General features: G+C 44.9%; 1 long non-coding RNA gene across 2 annotated transcripts in view; it reads left to right on the top strand.

Moving 5' to 3' along the window:
- The window catches only part of LOC138751459 (uncharacterized), a 28,665-nt gene extending 13,108 nt beyond the window's left edge, over positions 1-15,557 (top strand). The window contains exons 1-3 of one of the 2 annotated variants that reach the window (XR_011349952.1): positions 772-949; positions 14,100-14,235; positions 14,712-15,557. This is a non-coding gene — a long non-coding RNA (uncharacterized lncRNA). Of the gene's footprint in view, positions 1-771; positions 950-14,099; positions 14,236-14,711 lie in introns of those variants that run through there. The other variant, XR_011349951.1, reaches the window with a different exon arrangement.
- Positions 15,558-17,184: the final 1,627 nt, after the last annotated feature.

Raw genomic sequence — 17,184 nt, 5'->3', positions numbered from 1 at the left:
CTTGAAACTCCCTATACTACCCTAACCAGAACACCTTTATTCCAGAACCACCAAAGGTCTGTATGCACTGTGAAATAACATTTTTTTGCACTAACTGCAACTGTGAATGTAACAGAAGCAAACAAGAATTTCATTGCATCTGTATTTATGAATATGATAATAAACTCTCATTTCATCTCATTTGATATCTCCCAAATAAAAAAAAAACTTAGTCATTCTTTTACTAGGATGAGAAGTGGACATAACACACAGGGCTACCATCAGGCATGTGGGTGACATAATTATCATCTCTCCTGTAAAACTGCTTCATGTAAATGCAATCCAAAAAACAGTATTAGATTCAGACAGGAAATTATGTTCAAACAGCAAGGACAAAGTCCACTATCTGAACAATCAGAATAATCTGTTTGTACTTTGATATTTGTTCAGCAGTCAAATGGAGTTTCATTAATGCAAATATTTGGTGTCGGAACAAATCAGTCTCCAAAGGAGCAAGAGGAGAGGGCCCAAGCAAGGCCTTACTCATGATGGAAGCAAAAAAAAAGAAAGCCTCTTCCCCACATGTTATAAGCAGTAATGATTTTATCTCAATTTTACTGAAGGCAATGAATCCAGTGGTGAAGATTTTATAGGTTGTGTTGAAAGATATATGACTTTGCTTGGATTGGTTTCCATTGATATATGAAGATCATTATTGCCTGGAAGATTAGAGCCTCTGAACCATTCCAAACCATGTGATAGTTGGCATATGACATCACAAAGACAATCTCCTCTAAAGGAGACGGGAATTTATCTCCTTGTGCAGAAGAGCAAGCACCATGGCTTGTAGATTTCCCCAAACTGAGGAGTAGGAGAGAGAGGAAACAGGTGCAGCATGGTGGCATATCGGTTAGCACAATGCCGTTACAGCGCCAGTGATTGGAACTTGGGTTCTAATCCCACGCTGTCTGTAAGGAGTTTGTACATTCTCCATGTGTCTGCATGGGTTTCTTTTGTATCCTCCGGTTTCCTCCCAATGTTCGAAATGTACCATGGGCTGTAGATTAATTTGGTGTAATTGGAAGTCACAGGCTTGTGGGACGAAATGGCTTGTTATTGTGCTGTATGTCTAAAGTTTAAAATTTATTTACCTCTTAGGATATTCTTTCAGAGTGTTTCTTATACCCTCAAGGTTCAGATAAGAACATCAGTTTGTGCACGAAAATCTAATAATTGAGACTGGAATGGATCATTGGTAAGTTAATATTAAGCCTGTAGCAGCTCTCTAACCAGGACACAACCTGGTACACAAGTTGGTCAACGAACGCGGCAACTGCATAAATCCAGCGGGGGCCAATGACCTTCATCTCAGCTGACCACCTGCATTGGAGGAAACAATCAGTAACGGTGGGAACGCCGCACAATGTTGTGCCAGCACTACTGTGACATCACTCTTGTCATCAGCAGCGTTGAGAGAATATAAGCAGAGCTGCCAGTGCAATAAATCAGTCTTCAACTTTGACTTCTTGGATGTGTGTCATTCTTTCCGTACTTTGTGGTATCACACATGCTACAATTGGTGACCCCGGCAGGTCCAATGGACCAAACGGCTCTTTGTGCAGTTTCGTTAAAGCTGCCTTTCTGGGTGTCACAGCCACATGCATGGTTTGAATAGGCTGAGGCCCATTTCCACCTTGGACAGATCAACGCCGATGACAGACGTTACTACTACATGATGAGTTCACTTGACCAGGACTCGGCAACGAGGGTCGTCAACTTCCTGCCGCAGCCTCAGGAGGAAGGCAAATATGTTGCTCTCCCCTTGCTCACTGATGAGGACTTCAGTGACCCTAGGAAAGTCACAGCCTGGGCGGACATGTTCTGGAGAGCGAAGAAAGAAAATGGCATCTCGGTGGAGCATATCGCTCGGCTCCCCACACAGCCTCCAACAAGGCTGCAGCAAACAAAGAGGCAAGTGGACCCCCTGACCCAACTGTATTGCTACTATCACCAACGATGGGATGCGGGGGCCCGTCAATGCCACCCACCCTGCACGTTTCAAGGAAACATCATGACCAACTGTCGTTAATGGCTGTGGCAGTTAGCCAACGTGATGGCCTCCTCTGTATGTGGGACTCTCTGGAAAATAAGTGTCCTTCCACACTCGACCTATAATACCTGGCACAGCAAACTGGGCCCAGCATGGAGGGCAGCGAACAGTACCACTATACTAAATTTTGGCACCAGCACCGTCCCCCTCTCCTTTGGCAGCAACTGGTTCACGTGGACATTCACGATTGCAGCTATGATGCAATCGTTCCTGGGAACAGTCTTCCTGTGAGCCCACTGCCTGCTGATGGATCCCAAAGGGAGGTGTTTGGAGCACGCTAGGACTTTTCAAACAACTCCCCCGGAAGAAGCCTAGTTACCTTCTCTCAACCTCGACTCCATTACTATATCCAACAGCGAAGTTCCCTTCAATCGTGGCACTACAATTTTCCTCCGCCGAACCAAAGCACTGGATAAGGCACCACATTCTCTCTGAGGGCCCCCCATTCCACATCAGGGTGTGCCGCTTTCTCCCCAAGAAGATCATACTCGCCAAGGAGGAGTTTTAAAAAAATGTAAAAGCTGGGATGGCACGGCTTTCTGACAGTCCACGGGCTTCTCCCCACACATGGTACCAAAGTGGAGGTCATGTGATGACTATCACTGCCTTAATGATGCTACCACACCTGACAGGTACCCCGTGCCCCATATCCAAGACTTTACCGCTAACTTACAAGGAGCATGGGTATTTTCAAAAGTCAATCTCATCAGGGGCTATAATCAGATCCCGGTCCATCCCAATGACATCCCTAAAACTGCCATCATTACCCCTTTTCGGACTCTTTGAATACCTGAGAATGCCCTATAGACTTAAGAATGCAGCCCAGACCTTCCAGAGGCTGATGGATGCGGTTGGCTGGGATCTCCCACTTGCATTTATCTATTTAGATGATATTCTCATTGCCAGCCGCAATCATACGGAGCATGTGACCTATTGAAGGTGACTGTGCGCCAGGCTGCAGGAATTTGGGCCAACTATAAACCCTGCTAAGTGCCAGTTCATGTTGGAAATGACTTCCTGAGGCATCAAATCAACAGACACAGAGAGAAACCCCTGCCTGAAAAGATAGAGGCTGTTTGGTGCTTTGCCAAGCTCTGCACAGTGAAGGGGTTGCAAGAATTTGCTGGTACGATTAACTTTTATCTCCAATTCATACCGGCAGCAGCCTGCATCATGCACCCACTTTTCACACTCATGGCGGTGAAAGGTCAAGACATTACCTTGGACAATGAGCCCTTGGAGGTGTTACAGAAGGCTAAGGACGCACTGGACATGGTACACCCCAGGTACACCCCAGTCCAGAGGCCTCCAGCACAATGATAGGGGGCATACTGGATCAATTCATCGAAGGGCAGTGGCAGCCCCTGGCCTTCTTTAGCAGGCACTTCCAGCCACTTGAACTCAAATACAGCGCCTTTGACTGGGATCTATTTGTATTTTACCTGGCAGTCAGGTATTTTTTGGAAGGTAGACAATTCAGAGTCTTCATTGGCCATGAACCACTAAATTTTGCCTTCGATAAAGTGTCGTTGGCCAGGCAGCAGCGACACCTCTCATACATATCTGAGGTCATCGTGGATATCCATCACATCGCGGTAAGACCAATGTGGTGGCCGATGCACTGTCTCACTCTGCGATTGAGTCCATCCAGGCCCTGTCCCAGCGAATAGACTACTTCGCCCTTGCCAGGGCACAGCAGGATTACCCTGAGATCCCAGCATACAGAATGATATGCTCAGGCTGGAGGATGTCATCATCGGCCATGGTAACCAGGCACTCTGGAAAACCCCATCCCTTTGTGCCAGCAGCATAGAGGTGGACAGTTTTTGACACGGTCCATAACCTGGTGCACCCAGCCATCAGAACTTCAGTCAAAATGGTGGCCAGTAGATTTGTCTAGCAAGGCCTCCGGAAACAGGGCAGTCAGTGGGCCAAGACTCTGTCAGATGTCTAAAGTGTAGACACAGGTCAAGGAAACCCACCCCCCAACTTTTGAGCCAATGCGAAGTAGATTCAGCCATGTCCATATTGACATTGTGCAGCCGCTACTGGTTTCTCCTCACCATGAGTGACCACTCCACGAAATGGCCAGAAGCAGTCCCATTGGCCAACACAACCACCAAGACCTGCACCAGGATAATGATAAACACTTGGGTGTCAAGTTTTAGAGACCCAGAGCATATTAACTCTGATAGAGGTACACAGTTCACTTCAGGACTCTGGGTAGTGCTGACCAAGTTTCTGGGAGCTCTGCTCCATCATACCACATCTTACCACCCTCAGGCCAACAGGTTGGTGGAGCAGTTCCACTGACACCTAAAGGCAGCCTTGATGGCTTGACTCAAGGGACCGAAGTGGGTGGACAAGTTACCCTGGATCCTCCTGAGGATCTGCACTGCGCTAAAAGAAGACTTCAAGACCTCAGCAGCCAAGATGGTATACGGTGCACTGTTGGTCATGCCAGGGGAGTTCTTGGCTGCCGCCAAGGACCCAGAGGACCCACAACCTCATTGACTAAGCTGAGGGATAAACTGGGTACTCTAGCACCTCCACAAACTCTGCTGCAGAGCTAGGACAAAGCCTATGTCCTCAAAGACTCAGAGATCTATGAGTCAGGGGGACACACCAAACACCTCTGAAACAGCCATATGAGGGCTGTATAAAGTAACCAGACACAATAGGTCAACATGTGTGCTGGATATCGGTGGGAAGGAAGAAACTTCACTATCGACTGCCTAAAACCAGAATATCTGGACATTAGCCAACCAGACTTAACTCAGTCCCCGCGACACAGAGGTAGCCCATCAAAAACTGTGAACATTGCTCTCATTGCTCTGATCACCAGTTCTGGGGGTGGTGGTTATGGAGCGGCCTGCTAACTGGAATGTAACCCTATACACAAATTGGCTGATGAATGCAGAGACCAAACAGACCTGTATGGGTAAATGACCTTCATCCAAGGTCAACACCTGCATGGCAGGAAACAACAAGCAAGGGCAGGAACACCACCCTATCCGATGCTGTAGCAGCAGCAGGGAGAGAATATATGCAGAACTGCCAGTGCAATAAGTCGTTCTTCGACTTCGACATTCTTTCCATACTTTGCAGAAGCACACACGCTACAAGCCATATCAGCACCATAAAGACCGAAGTTATGTACCAGCCTGCCCCATTAAAGCCATACCAGGAGCCGTGCATCAAGATGAAGGGCCAGAACCTCCAGGCAGTCGACAACTACTTGGGCAGCATACTCACTCACACAGTGAACATAGACGCTGAGGTCAACAACAGGATTGCCAAAGTCAGCACCGCCTTTGGGAGACTCCATAAGAACTTCTGGGAGCAGAGAGGGCTCAGCCTTACCACCAAGTTGAAGGTCTACTGTGCAGTGGTCTTTACTACCCTCCTTTATGCCAGCAAGACCTGGACAGTCTACAGCAGACACGCCAAACAGCTCAACCACTTTCACCTGAGCTATCTCCGCAGACTCCTCCACATCAGATGGCAGGTGGCAGGACAAAGTCCCCAACACGGAAATCCTGGAATGAGCTGGGCTCTGCAGCATCGACACTCTCCTGCTGAAAGCTCAAGCTAAGTGGGCTGGTCATGTGGTCAGAATGCCAGACAGCCGATTGCCTAAGCAGCTGCTGTACAGAGAACTGTGTCAGGGCAAGTGGTCAGTCGGGGGGGGGGGGGGTGCGGGCAGAAGAAACATTACAAAGACTGCCTCAAAGTGTCCTTCAAAGGCCTGGATGTTAACATCAACACATAGGAGATGCTTGCCCTTGATCTTCCAGCTTGATGCAGCAAGATCTCCACAGGAAACCATGCAGCTGAAGTCAGGCACATCATCGAGATGCAATGAAAGTGTGCATTGTGCAAGGCCCAAACAGCATCCACTGCCACGACAGCACCCACCTACTTGAGTCCCACATGTGCACGAGCATTCAGGACCCGGATTGGCCTCACCAGTCACCTACAGACCCACAGCCACCAATCTTCCATTTGACTTTGAAGCCATGGTCATCTTCGACTACCAAGGACGAACAACAACACAAGCCATATAACTTCAAAACTATCTATCTCTATCATGTGAATATCTCGCCATCTCCCTTGACATTCTAAAAAAAATTACATCTCCTATTTATTCAATTTGCAAAATACCTGTGAATCACCAAGAAATGTCTTGAATCAGGCACCTAATGGAACAGAGATTCATGTTCAAGTTCAAGTTTATTATCATTTGATTGTACATTTACAACCAGATTATAAAGCATTTCTCTGGACTATGGTGCACACACATACACACACAATATACAGCACCAAATAATCACATATATACTCCAAGCAGTTAGGAAACAACATTTTGACAGTTCTAGTTGATTCTCCTACATAAAGATGTGTGACATAAAATGTTCACTGTAGGGAACAAAATAGTTGTTCGATCTAGTAATGCTGTGAGAACATAAAGAACCTCAAGGTCAATGAAAAGTGAAAAATGTTTTTCTGCACAAATGCTGTGTCTACATTGAAAATAATGGAAGATAAGGAGGTACAGCTCGACACAATTAGACTAAATTCAAAAGGAATTTTGTTGGGAGTAAAAAAGTTTAAAATAGGGGTAATTTATTTATGTATTGGAATATTGATTCTGGGCTGGAGATGCCAGGAATTAGATGCCGCACTATTGGAATGGAGAGAGGGGGGAATCAGTGGGGAGAGAGAGAGAGAAAGAGAGACAGAGAGAATGACAAGAGAGAGTAATCCACTGCATTTGGTTACGCAGTGTTATTTCCTCTACATCAGTGAGACCAAACAGATTGGGTGACCTCTTCGCTGAACACCCATGTTCTGTGGGTTTAACCTTAAGCTTCCTATAGCCAATTATTTTAACTCTTGCAACCATTCCTACAGTCACATGTCTGTCCATTGCCTCATCCATTGTCAGGATAAGGCCAAATTTTAAGCTTGTGGAGAACACATAATATTACTTCTCAACACCCTTAAAACAAATGGCATGAACAATGATTTTCTAGTATTGTAACCTCACCCCCTCCCCAACTCCCAATCTATCCCTTGTTTGCCTACTCCTCTACTTATTCTTCCTTGTATAGGAGTGATATATCAGCTAGTTGAGCAGTTTCACAATAACCTTGCAGTCACCATTAGTAAAACAAAGAATTGATTGTGGACTTCAGGAAGGGAATGCTAGGAGAACACAATCCAGTCCTCATCAAGGGGTCAGCAGTGGAGAGGGTAAGAAACTTCAGATTCCTGGATGTTAACATCTTTGAAGACTTATCCTGGGATAGTTATGTCAATGTAATTATGGCTATATTTTGTTAGGCATTTGAGGAGAATTGGTATGTCACCAAAGACTCTTGCAAATGTCTACTGGTGTACCCTGGTTGCATCACTGTCTGATTTGGAGGTGCCAATGCTCAGGACAGGAACAGGCTGCAGAGGGTTGTAAACTCAGCCAGTGCCATCATGAGCATTAATCTTCACTCCATTAAGGACATTTTAAGAGGTGAGGGTGCCTCAAGAAAGCAACCTTTATCATCAAGGACCCTCACAATTTAGGCCATGCCCTTTTCTCACTGTTACCATCAGGAAGGAGGTACAGAAGCCAGAAGACACAAACTCAATGTTACAAAAACTTCCTCTTCCCCTCTGCCATCAGATTTCTGAATGGACTATGAACACTACCTCACTTTTCCTCTTTTTTTGTACTACATTTTCAAAAATGTAATTGTAATTTCATAGTACTTTTTCAGCTTGTTCTACACCATCCTGCTGCTACAAAACAACAAATCTTATGACATATTCATGACAATAAACCTGATTCTGATTCTCTGACTTTCCTTCCCTCCCCTTCCCAGTGATCTTTTCTTCTATCTTTCACTCCACCTCTTACACCTCCTTAACCACTCACCCATATTCTTTCATCCTTTATATACATAATATTCTCCCTTCCCAATTATCTTTATAAGGGATCCAGTCTTGAAACATTTAATGACCATTTCTATCCATGGATGCTTTCTGACCTGCTAGGATCTTCCAGGAATTCTTTATCCACTCAAGATTTCAGCTTTTCCATTTTGTGTTTATCAGTCTTTACATTATATTGCCTTTGCTCTGCCTCAACTGATCTTTCTGTATTTACTGTACTATGTCCGGCAAACATTCCGCTGCCCACCAGTCCAGCAAATCAAGATACTGCTGCAATCTTCAGCAACCATCTTCACTATCTACAATACCAAACACTTTAGTGTCATCCACAAATTTGCTAATCATGCCTTGTACGTTTTCAGCTAAATCATTGATAGGTGACAAACAGCAATTGGCCCAGCACTGAATCCTATAGTACACCACAAGTCACTGGCTTCCAGTCCAAAAAAACCTTCCATCATCACCCTCTCCTTTTTTCAATGAAGCTAATTTTATATTCTTCTGCTATCTCATCTTGGATCCCATATGACCAAATGTTCCAGAGAACCTACTGTACAGAACCTTATCAAATGCCTTAATGATATTGCTATATACATTTACAACTCTGCCCTCAACAACCTTCTTGATCTTCAAAAAAATTCATCAGATTTGTGAGACATGACCTCCCACTTACAAAACCAATTTGACTTTCCTGAATTCATCATCTATCCCAATCATCCTGTCCGTCTCTTCACCAGGTTTTTGTAATGATTACCACATCCCATTCACATGAGTTCATCCTTGCACTGTTTATCTGCCTTACCTGAAAAGTCTTTAGCATTAAAATAGGTGCAATTTAACCCAACAGTTTTTTTTGTTGCTCCCTGCCTTTCTCTAGCTCATTAAACTTAAACTTATCCTATATACCAACTCCTCTAACCTCTCACCTGCTTTTATCCTGCATAAGATCCCATCCCTCTGCCAATCTAGTATATTGTTCACTATTGCACTACTTGCAATATGGGTTGGCCTGCCTTGATAGCACGTGAAGGAAAGCTTATTATTGTTTCTCGGTGTATGATAATAAAAAATTCAATTTATTTTGTTTCAAAGTCTGATCCAAAACAAAAATTTAAAATCAATTTCTTTATTTCCTTTTGTTAATTTTCCACTTTCATTCTCTATGGAACTGATGTTTATTTTTGATGGTGACTAACATTAACCACATGAGACAGAGTGCAAGTTAAACGTTAGTTTTAATAGACTTATATATACAGCTAGGTCTTGCCTCTGTGCAAGCCTAGATCAGAATGGAGGAGCATGAGCTCTGATTGGCTTTATATACAAAGTTGTCAGGTGGTGGCCCCTGGTGACCTAGTGTTGTAATAGCATATCACCACATTCACCCCCACTAAAGGATTTTGACCTCCCCCCCACCACCAGTGTAAGTTCATGTCCAGTATCTGACGGGCTTTCCTTTTTCTCCTGGACCTTCGGGGTACTGGGGCAGGGGCAGTGGAGGGTATTGAGGGCAGAGGGTCCTGACATTGGGTGGGGGTAGGCTGTGAGGGTGTAGGTTTTCTAGTCAGTTGTAGGGTGGAAGTATGCTGAGGGGGTATAGGGCTTTCCATACGAGTACTGGTTGTTGGGGTGTATTGTTTGGTGGGGCCCTTTGGAGTGATGTGATGGTCGGCTGTCCTGTTGTCTGCCGTCCTTCGTGCTGATCTGTAGGGGTCTGTGACTCTCCTGCGTCATCCACAATTCCAGCCAGTGCAAGATCCCTGGTGGCCACCGAGTCTTCCCATCCATCCCTGAATGCGATGAATACGTAGTGGGGTTCACATGCCTCAATTCCTCTGGCTCCACCAATGGGTCCGCTTGTGGGGCCTGCAATGCTTCCAGAGGAGTGCCAATCCCAATGTCATCAACCACCTAGGAAGCACTGTGCCCATCGTGGCTTTCCTTGAAAAAGAAAACATACGGTCATGTGGTGTGTTAATGGCGGAACACAACAGCAAACGTATAGAATGTAAAGTCTCCAGTAACACATCTTGCCATCTTACCATGGGTAGGTCTTTTGCCTTTGAGGTCAACAGGACAGTTTTCCAGATAGTGGCATTTTCCCTTTCTACTTGTCCATTACCCCAGGGATGGTAGCTTGTGATGTGGCTGATGGCAATGCCTCTATCCCGTAGGTAATGCTGGACTTCAGTACTCATAAAGGCGGCGCCCCTCTCTGTGTGTATATAACTGGGGTATCCACACATGCTGAAAATGGATTGCAAGCAATTTATTATCGTGGCTGCTGATATGTCGGGGCATGGGATTGCAAAAGGGAAGCATGAGTATTCGTCTATGGCATTAAGGAAATAGACGTTCCTGTGGTAGGAAGGGAGCAGGCCTTTAAAGTCAAGGCTGAAGCGCTAGAAAGGTCTAGTAGCTTTTATCAGTATGGCTTTATCTGGCCGGTAAAACTCCAGTTTGCATTCCACAAAGATGGGACAGCCCTTGTTTTCTATCCTTATTTCTTGTACCGAGAATGGGAGATTTTGGGTCCTTATGAAGTGGAACAGTCTAGCGACTCCTGGGTGGCCCAGCTCATTGTGCAAGCTCTTCAGTTGGGACATGTGGCTGAGGGCCACACAGTTGCCCCTGGTCAACGCAGCTGAGGGCTCATTGAGCCTCCCGGGATGATATAGAATGTCATAATTATACGTAGACAATTCTATCCTCCAGCGCAAGATTTTATCATTTTTTATCTTCCCACTGTGCTGGTTGTCGAACATAAAAGCCACAGATCGTTGGTCTGTGACAAGGGTGAAGCATTTACATGCCAGATAATGTCTCCAGTGCCTTATCGCTTCCACAATGGCTTGAGCCTCCTTCTCCACTGCTGAGTGTCTTAACTCGGACGCCTGTAGGGTCCACGAGAAAAAGGCTACCGGTCGCCCCTCCTGGTTCAGTATGGCAGCTAGCGCTACATCTGAGGCATCGGTCTCCACTTGGAATGGAATCATCTCATCTATGGACTGCAGGGTTGCTTTCGCAATCAGGACCCTAATATATAAGAAGGCTTTGATAGCTGCTGGGCAGAGGGGGAAAGCTAAGGCTTTTATGAGTGGACGAGCCCTGTCGGCATATTTGGGAACCCACCGTGCATAATATGCAAAAAGTTCCAAACATCTCTTTAAGGTTTTCTGTGTGTGTGGGACTGGGAGGTCTAGAAGTGGGCACATGCGGGCAGGGTCCAGGCTGATTTCTCTGTCTGCACCACATAGCCCAGGATGGCCAGTTTCCTAGTGCTGAAGATGTATTTATCCCTATTATACGTTAGATTGCGTTCCTCTGCTGCCTGAAAAAAAAAACATTTAAGGTTAATGTCATGGTCAGCTTGCGAGTGGCCACAAATTGTAACATTGTCAAGGTATGGGAACACAGCCTGGAGTTGGTACTCATCTCCTAAGCAGTCCATTTCCCACTGGAACAGGGACACCCCATTGGTGATGCCGAAGGGGAGACAGAAAAAACTAATACAGCCTGTCATCTGCTTTGAAAGCTGTGTATATGTGGTCACTCTCTCTAATGGGTGTGATAGTACAGATCTATCACCAATGTATAAAGAGTATATAGTTACAGTATCTAGACTGTGCTTACAGCGATTGGCTGAAAGCTAAGCCACACCTACTGACTGGGCCTTAAAGGGTTGTGTCCCTAGCCAGGTCGGATCATTCCGGACTGGTCGGCCACCTGTGAAGAGCTCCTGTCTTTTGCTAATAAAAGCCTTGGTTTGGATCAACAAGTCTGATTCTTTCGACGAGCTCTACAATGGGCAACTGATGATATGCTGCCTTGAGGTCTACATTGAGAACACTTTAAACTGAGCAATGCTGTTTACCGTGTCCACAATATGTGGTAGTGGGTAGGCATCCAGCTGCGTAAACTTGTTGATCGTCTGACTGTAATCAACCACTATTCGCTGCTTCTCCCCTGTCTTCACTACAATAACTTGTGCTCTTCAGGGGCTGGGGCTCTTCTCTATAATGCCCTCCTGCAGGAGTCTGCGGACTTCTGCTCGAATGAAATCTCTGTCCCTCAGACTGTACATCTGCTCTTGGTGGCTACTGGGGTGCAGTTGGGAGCGAAGTGCATGAATAGTCAGGGAGGTCCTATGTTCAAGGCTGTCAGCCTACAGTGTCGTCTATTCTGAAGGAGCAGTGGGGGAAGGAGCCCATTGTGTATTATCGTGATGCTTTTAAATTGGCACTGGAAGTCAAGCCCCAGCAGGATGGGGGCACAGAGGCATGGAAGAATTAACAACAAATTCTTTGTACTCTGTGCCCTGTATTTCCAGTGTAACCCTGCAGAAATATTTTACTTTAGCTTTGTGTCTGCTGGACGCTAACATAATCTGGTGGTCCTTTTCTCTAGCTGGGCAGAGAGCTCTGGGATGCTTGCACTGCCCACAAAAAGGCACTTGGAGCGCTCCAGTGGGACTGCTGCTGCTATGTGCTGCCCTTGAGCACTCATATATCTCTTCTTGTGAGGGGGCTAATGAGTCCAGCAGTGTATACTCTTCCAGTTCTCTCCTAGAGTCCTCCAAAGCCTCCGCAATAGTCTCTGCCTCTTCCAGCCTGACTATTCCTTTTTCCAGCAGCCTTTGTCTGATTTCTGTAGATCTGATGCCTGCTACGATGCTGTCCCTTACGAGGTCATCTGCATACTCTTGGGCTGATACTGCTTTAAAAGTACACGCCCTTGCTAGGTCTCCTGCTTGACATGAGCCTGTGTCTGGAGTGGAGCTCGCTGTGCCCTTTATTATAATGTCTCTGTAAGGTGCTCATAGCCTATTGATAGGACTTAGCATCCTGTATAAGGGAGTATGGGTGATCCCCAGCTGAGCTAACAGTAGCATTAACATCTCTTCCTCTGACTCCCTATCAACCCCCACATAATTTAAAAAAGACCTCTGCCATCGGCCAAAGTGCGTACTTATTCCAGGGGTTCTGGGGTCCAGTTCCTGCCTGTCTGTCCTCAGCACTTGGCTGAACCTAAGCCTCTGATTCAGTGGCTGGGGGGTGGGGGGCGGCGCACACCGAGCCTGATCCCTTCCCCATGCGACCACTTGGTCCTGGGGAAATGTGTGCCCCCTCTGGGGAATCAGGGTTAGTTGGGGGTATCTCAGGGGTAGCAACCCATCCACGCAGTCCTGGCAGTAGATCATGATTAGGAGGGTGACTTGCTGTATGCCTTCTACCCGCGCTTGTCACGATCCTTGATAATAAATCAGGAACCCAGGGGGTTGCATGGCCGGTCCCGGTTCTGGTAAATTAACTAATAGGCGGGGCTCTTGGCCGCTCTTTACCTGCTCTGAGATTCTTCTGTCCCTCTCGTAGTCCATGGTTGCTGGGTGAGTCCCTCTCTCCCCCGCGATTTCGGTCCCACAGCTCTCTATCTGGTCCATACTCGGTTGCACATGCATGGGAGCCATCTTCGTTTCCAAATCCTTAAATCGGATTTTGGTGGAATCGGAAGCGTGGGTGAGGGCAAAAGTAACTTCCATCCTGGTTATATATTAGTTTATTAAATTGAGAGTGACTAACATCAACCACACGAGACAGAGTGCAAGTTAAATGTGAGTTTTAATAAACTAATATATACAGCTAGGTCTTGCCTCTGCATGCCTAGGTCAGAATGGAGAAGCATGAGCTCCGATCGGCTTTATATGCAAAGTCGTCAGGTGGTGGCCCCTGGTGACCTAGTGGTGTAATAGCATATCACCACAATTTTAGCTTCTCTACCTTTTTTTATATATCTGAAAGTTCTTTATATTGTGTACTGGTTTACTCTCATGGCCTACCTTTTCCCTCTTTGTTTTGTTTTGGTTATTCTTTGCTGGTTTCCAATAGTTTCCCAATTCTAGGGCCTGCTTTGCATGCCTTTTTCTTCAATTTGGTACATTGTAAACATGGATAGTGCATCTTTCTGTTAGGTCTTTATTGTTCACAGAATATATTATTGTTAAGATTTATGAACCATCTCCTTGAATGCCTGCTCTGTTGATCTCATTTTCTTTTTCCAGTTTTTATACATCCAAGGAAGATCAAATTCATATGGCTATGGCTCATCAGCCTTCATGATTCCCTTAATGCCTAACCTCCAGATACTTTTTCTTGTCTAATCTACACTGTGCTCCTGCCATGGCTTCAGCTAATCAGGTGGGTATTTAGTTTCTTGGAAGAGAGGAGGGTAGAGATGGCTGGGAATGGTGACTTGAAGCAGATCTTGGCTTTGATATTTTGTCTACACCATTTTAGTTAACTGAGCGTGAAATGTCACAAGGCAGTGATGGGATAAAGAATGCTGCCATCCTGAGAGGGGAGAGCAGGTTCATGCTCCCACAAATCTGCAACTTCCTCTGGGTAGGGATATAAAAAATCCTAGTAATGCAGGAGGTAAATTTGCTGGAGTACCATTGACATCCTCTGAAGGCATAATTTCTGCAATAAGGGGACAGGATTTAATTTATATGATTGAGTACCAACCACTTGTTGTTGACAAAGTAAATGCTTTTTAACACAGAGCTGACATATGGAATTTGCAGTTAATAAAACTTTAATATGGTGACATTGTCAATTCTGGTAACTGCTCACTTATATGAAGTAATGGGATGTAACCAATTTTCTTTTAATAGACAGACTCAGGACTATCCTACTCAGCTTTGAATACCAAAGTCTCACATGTTGGAAACATCTGTGGCCTCAGCCTGATAGGAGTCAAAGGCATAAATATCCAAGGCTACAGTAATCTTGATATATCGCCACTGACAACACGATCCTTGCCCTTCTCTGAAGTTGAAGTTGTAGCTGTATTGTGGCGGATTCCAGTGAGGATATATTTACTAAAATACAGATGGCATGTACTATTTCTTGCTGAGATATAAAGAGAATTATTTCTTGCATATTCTCTTGTACCTGGGCTCCTCCTGAGAGTACTCTTCTTTCTGCTCTTTGATGTTTTGCAACTCACATACAGATCTTAAAATCTCTGTGGGGATTTCAAGCATGATTGCTTGAGCAAAAATGTTTTCAATCATGATAAATATATTAGCATACGAATGATTAAAGGTTGAGCATAGTTTTCAAGGATAGTAAATTGTTCAAACAAAAAACACACACACACACACACAGACACATACACACATTCATACACATTTAAGTACATATGTAAATAGAGGTGAAGAAAGGTGAAAATGCTCAGCAGGACAGGTAACATTCTATGGAGAGGGAAAATGATAACATTTCAGGGCCCTTCATCAAACTTGTCATTGTACACAAACTTTTCAGTCAGTTTAACTTACAGAGCTCATACTTTTCCTTTTTTGACTCTATGTTTTCTCCCTTCTTCTGAACTCTGTCCATATCCACCTCCAATGCCTCTGTCAGGCCCTGACAATTTGACATTTTCCTGTTCCTGGTCCCTCCCAGCTCATTTTGATTATAGCTGTCCAAATCCTCTACAGCTTGCGAGCCTTTTGCCTTTTCTAATGCCAACCATCAATGTCAATGGATTATCTGAAATGAAAAGAAAGGCTGGAAGTCATAGGGAGGCTTGGTTTTCGAGGAATATTGGAAATTTGGTTAGGAGAAAAAGGAAGGTGTACAAGTGGTAAAAAGTGCAGGGAGCTGAGAATTTGAAGGAGGACGACAAGGAGTGTAGAAGGAATCTTAAGAAAGAAAATAGAATGGCCAAAAAAAGGCATGAAGAGGCTTTGGCAGACAGAGTAAAAATAAATCCAAAGGGTTTCTATAGGTACATTAAAAGTAAAAGATTAGTGAGTGTAATGGAGGATTAAAACCATGTACAACGACACTAGGTCCACATGCAGGTCACCTTACTTTCAGAACTAGCAGATGTAATTAAACTCAGCCATGGGGACTTATCTGAAGATACACTTTGAAATGGAATTCCACTGTGAGGCCCAGGGAAAGCAGTTGTCAAATGCAACACTCTGAAATTGACGAATTGGTCACAACCTGTCTTGCTCGAGAAGTTTTAATAAGTCTTTGTATCTACGAGATAAACCAGGAAATCATATCATCCTGGTTCCATAATAATTAATCTTCTAAATTGTAGAATGTAATGTTCAGTTTTGATTTTGACTGACAAATATTAGAAGGAGTAGGCGCATGATTAATTGTTTTTGGGGTATATAAGCCTGTGGTCCTGCTGCTGAAGTTTAGACTCTCCGAGGGGTGGGAACACCCCTTGTCAAGAAGGAAGAACAGCCAGAGTCCGTGCAACGTCCCGGTCGGGGGAGGTGGAGAAGCTGCTACCAGCGCCCTGACAACCTACTACAAGTGTGCAGTCGTTGCCTCGCTTCGGCAGTTGGGACCAGGTCAAGCGTTGATAAGTATAGTTGGGAAGGGCTTGCATATTGTAGTGTGAAATCAGCTTTTGAATTAGTAATAAACATTTGTATAAACTGAACTGCTCTCGATGTGTGTGTCTATTTTCTTTCGGTAGCTCAAACACTGTGACCAATCTAAAATGAACAAAATGAGAGGTATAAGTTTACCCAAGACAGTGAGGGATAAAATTGGACCCCTTGTAGATAGCGAGGATAGGCTGAGTGAGAAGTCAGAGGAAATGGGGGAAATTTTGAATGATTTCTTTGCCTCGGTATTCACTAGGGAAAAAAAAATATTGAACTAGTTGAAGTAAAGAAAAATAGTGCGGAGGTCATGAAGCATATAAGGATAACAGAGGAGGTAGTGATGCCTGTGTTGAAAAAGATAAAGGTGGATAAATCTCTGGGACCGGACAAAATATTCCCAAGGACACTCAGGGAGGCTTGTGGACAGATAGTGGGGCCATTAACAGAGATATTTAGGATGTCACTGGCCACGGGGGTAGTGCCAAAGGATTAGAGGGTTGCGCATGTGGTTCCACTGTTTAAGAAAGGGTCCAAATGTAAACCTGGGAATTATAGGCCCATGAGACTGACGTCTGTGGTGGGTAAGTTGATGGAAAGTGTTCTGAGGGATGATATTTACAAATATTTGGAGGTACAGAGATTGATTGGGAGTAAACAGCATGGTTTTGTCAGGGGTAGATCATGCTTGACAAACCTGATTGAGTTTTTTGAGGGGGTTACAAAAAAGGTT

Source organism: Narcine bancroftii, chromosome 1 (assembly GCF_036971445.1).
Source record: "Narcine bancroftii isolate sNarBan1 chromosome 1, sNarBan1.hap1, whole genome shotgun sequence".
Classification (NCBI taxonomy): Eukaryota; Metazoa; Chordata; class Chondrichthyes; order Torpediniformes; family Narcinidae; genus Narcine; species Narcine bancroftii.
Note: the sequence above shows the minus strand (reverse complement) of the source record. Positions and strands in the feature narration are given on the sequence as shown.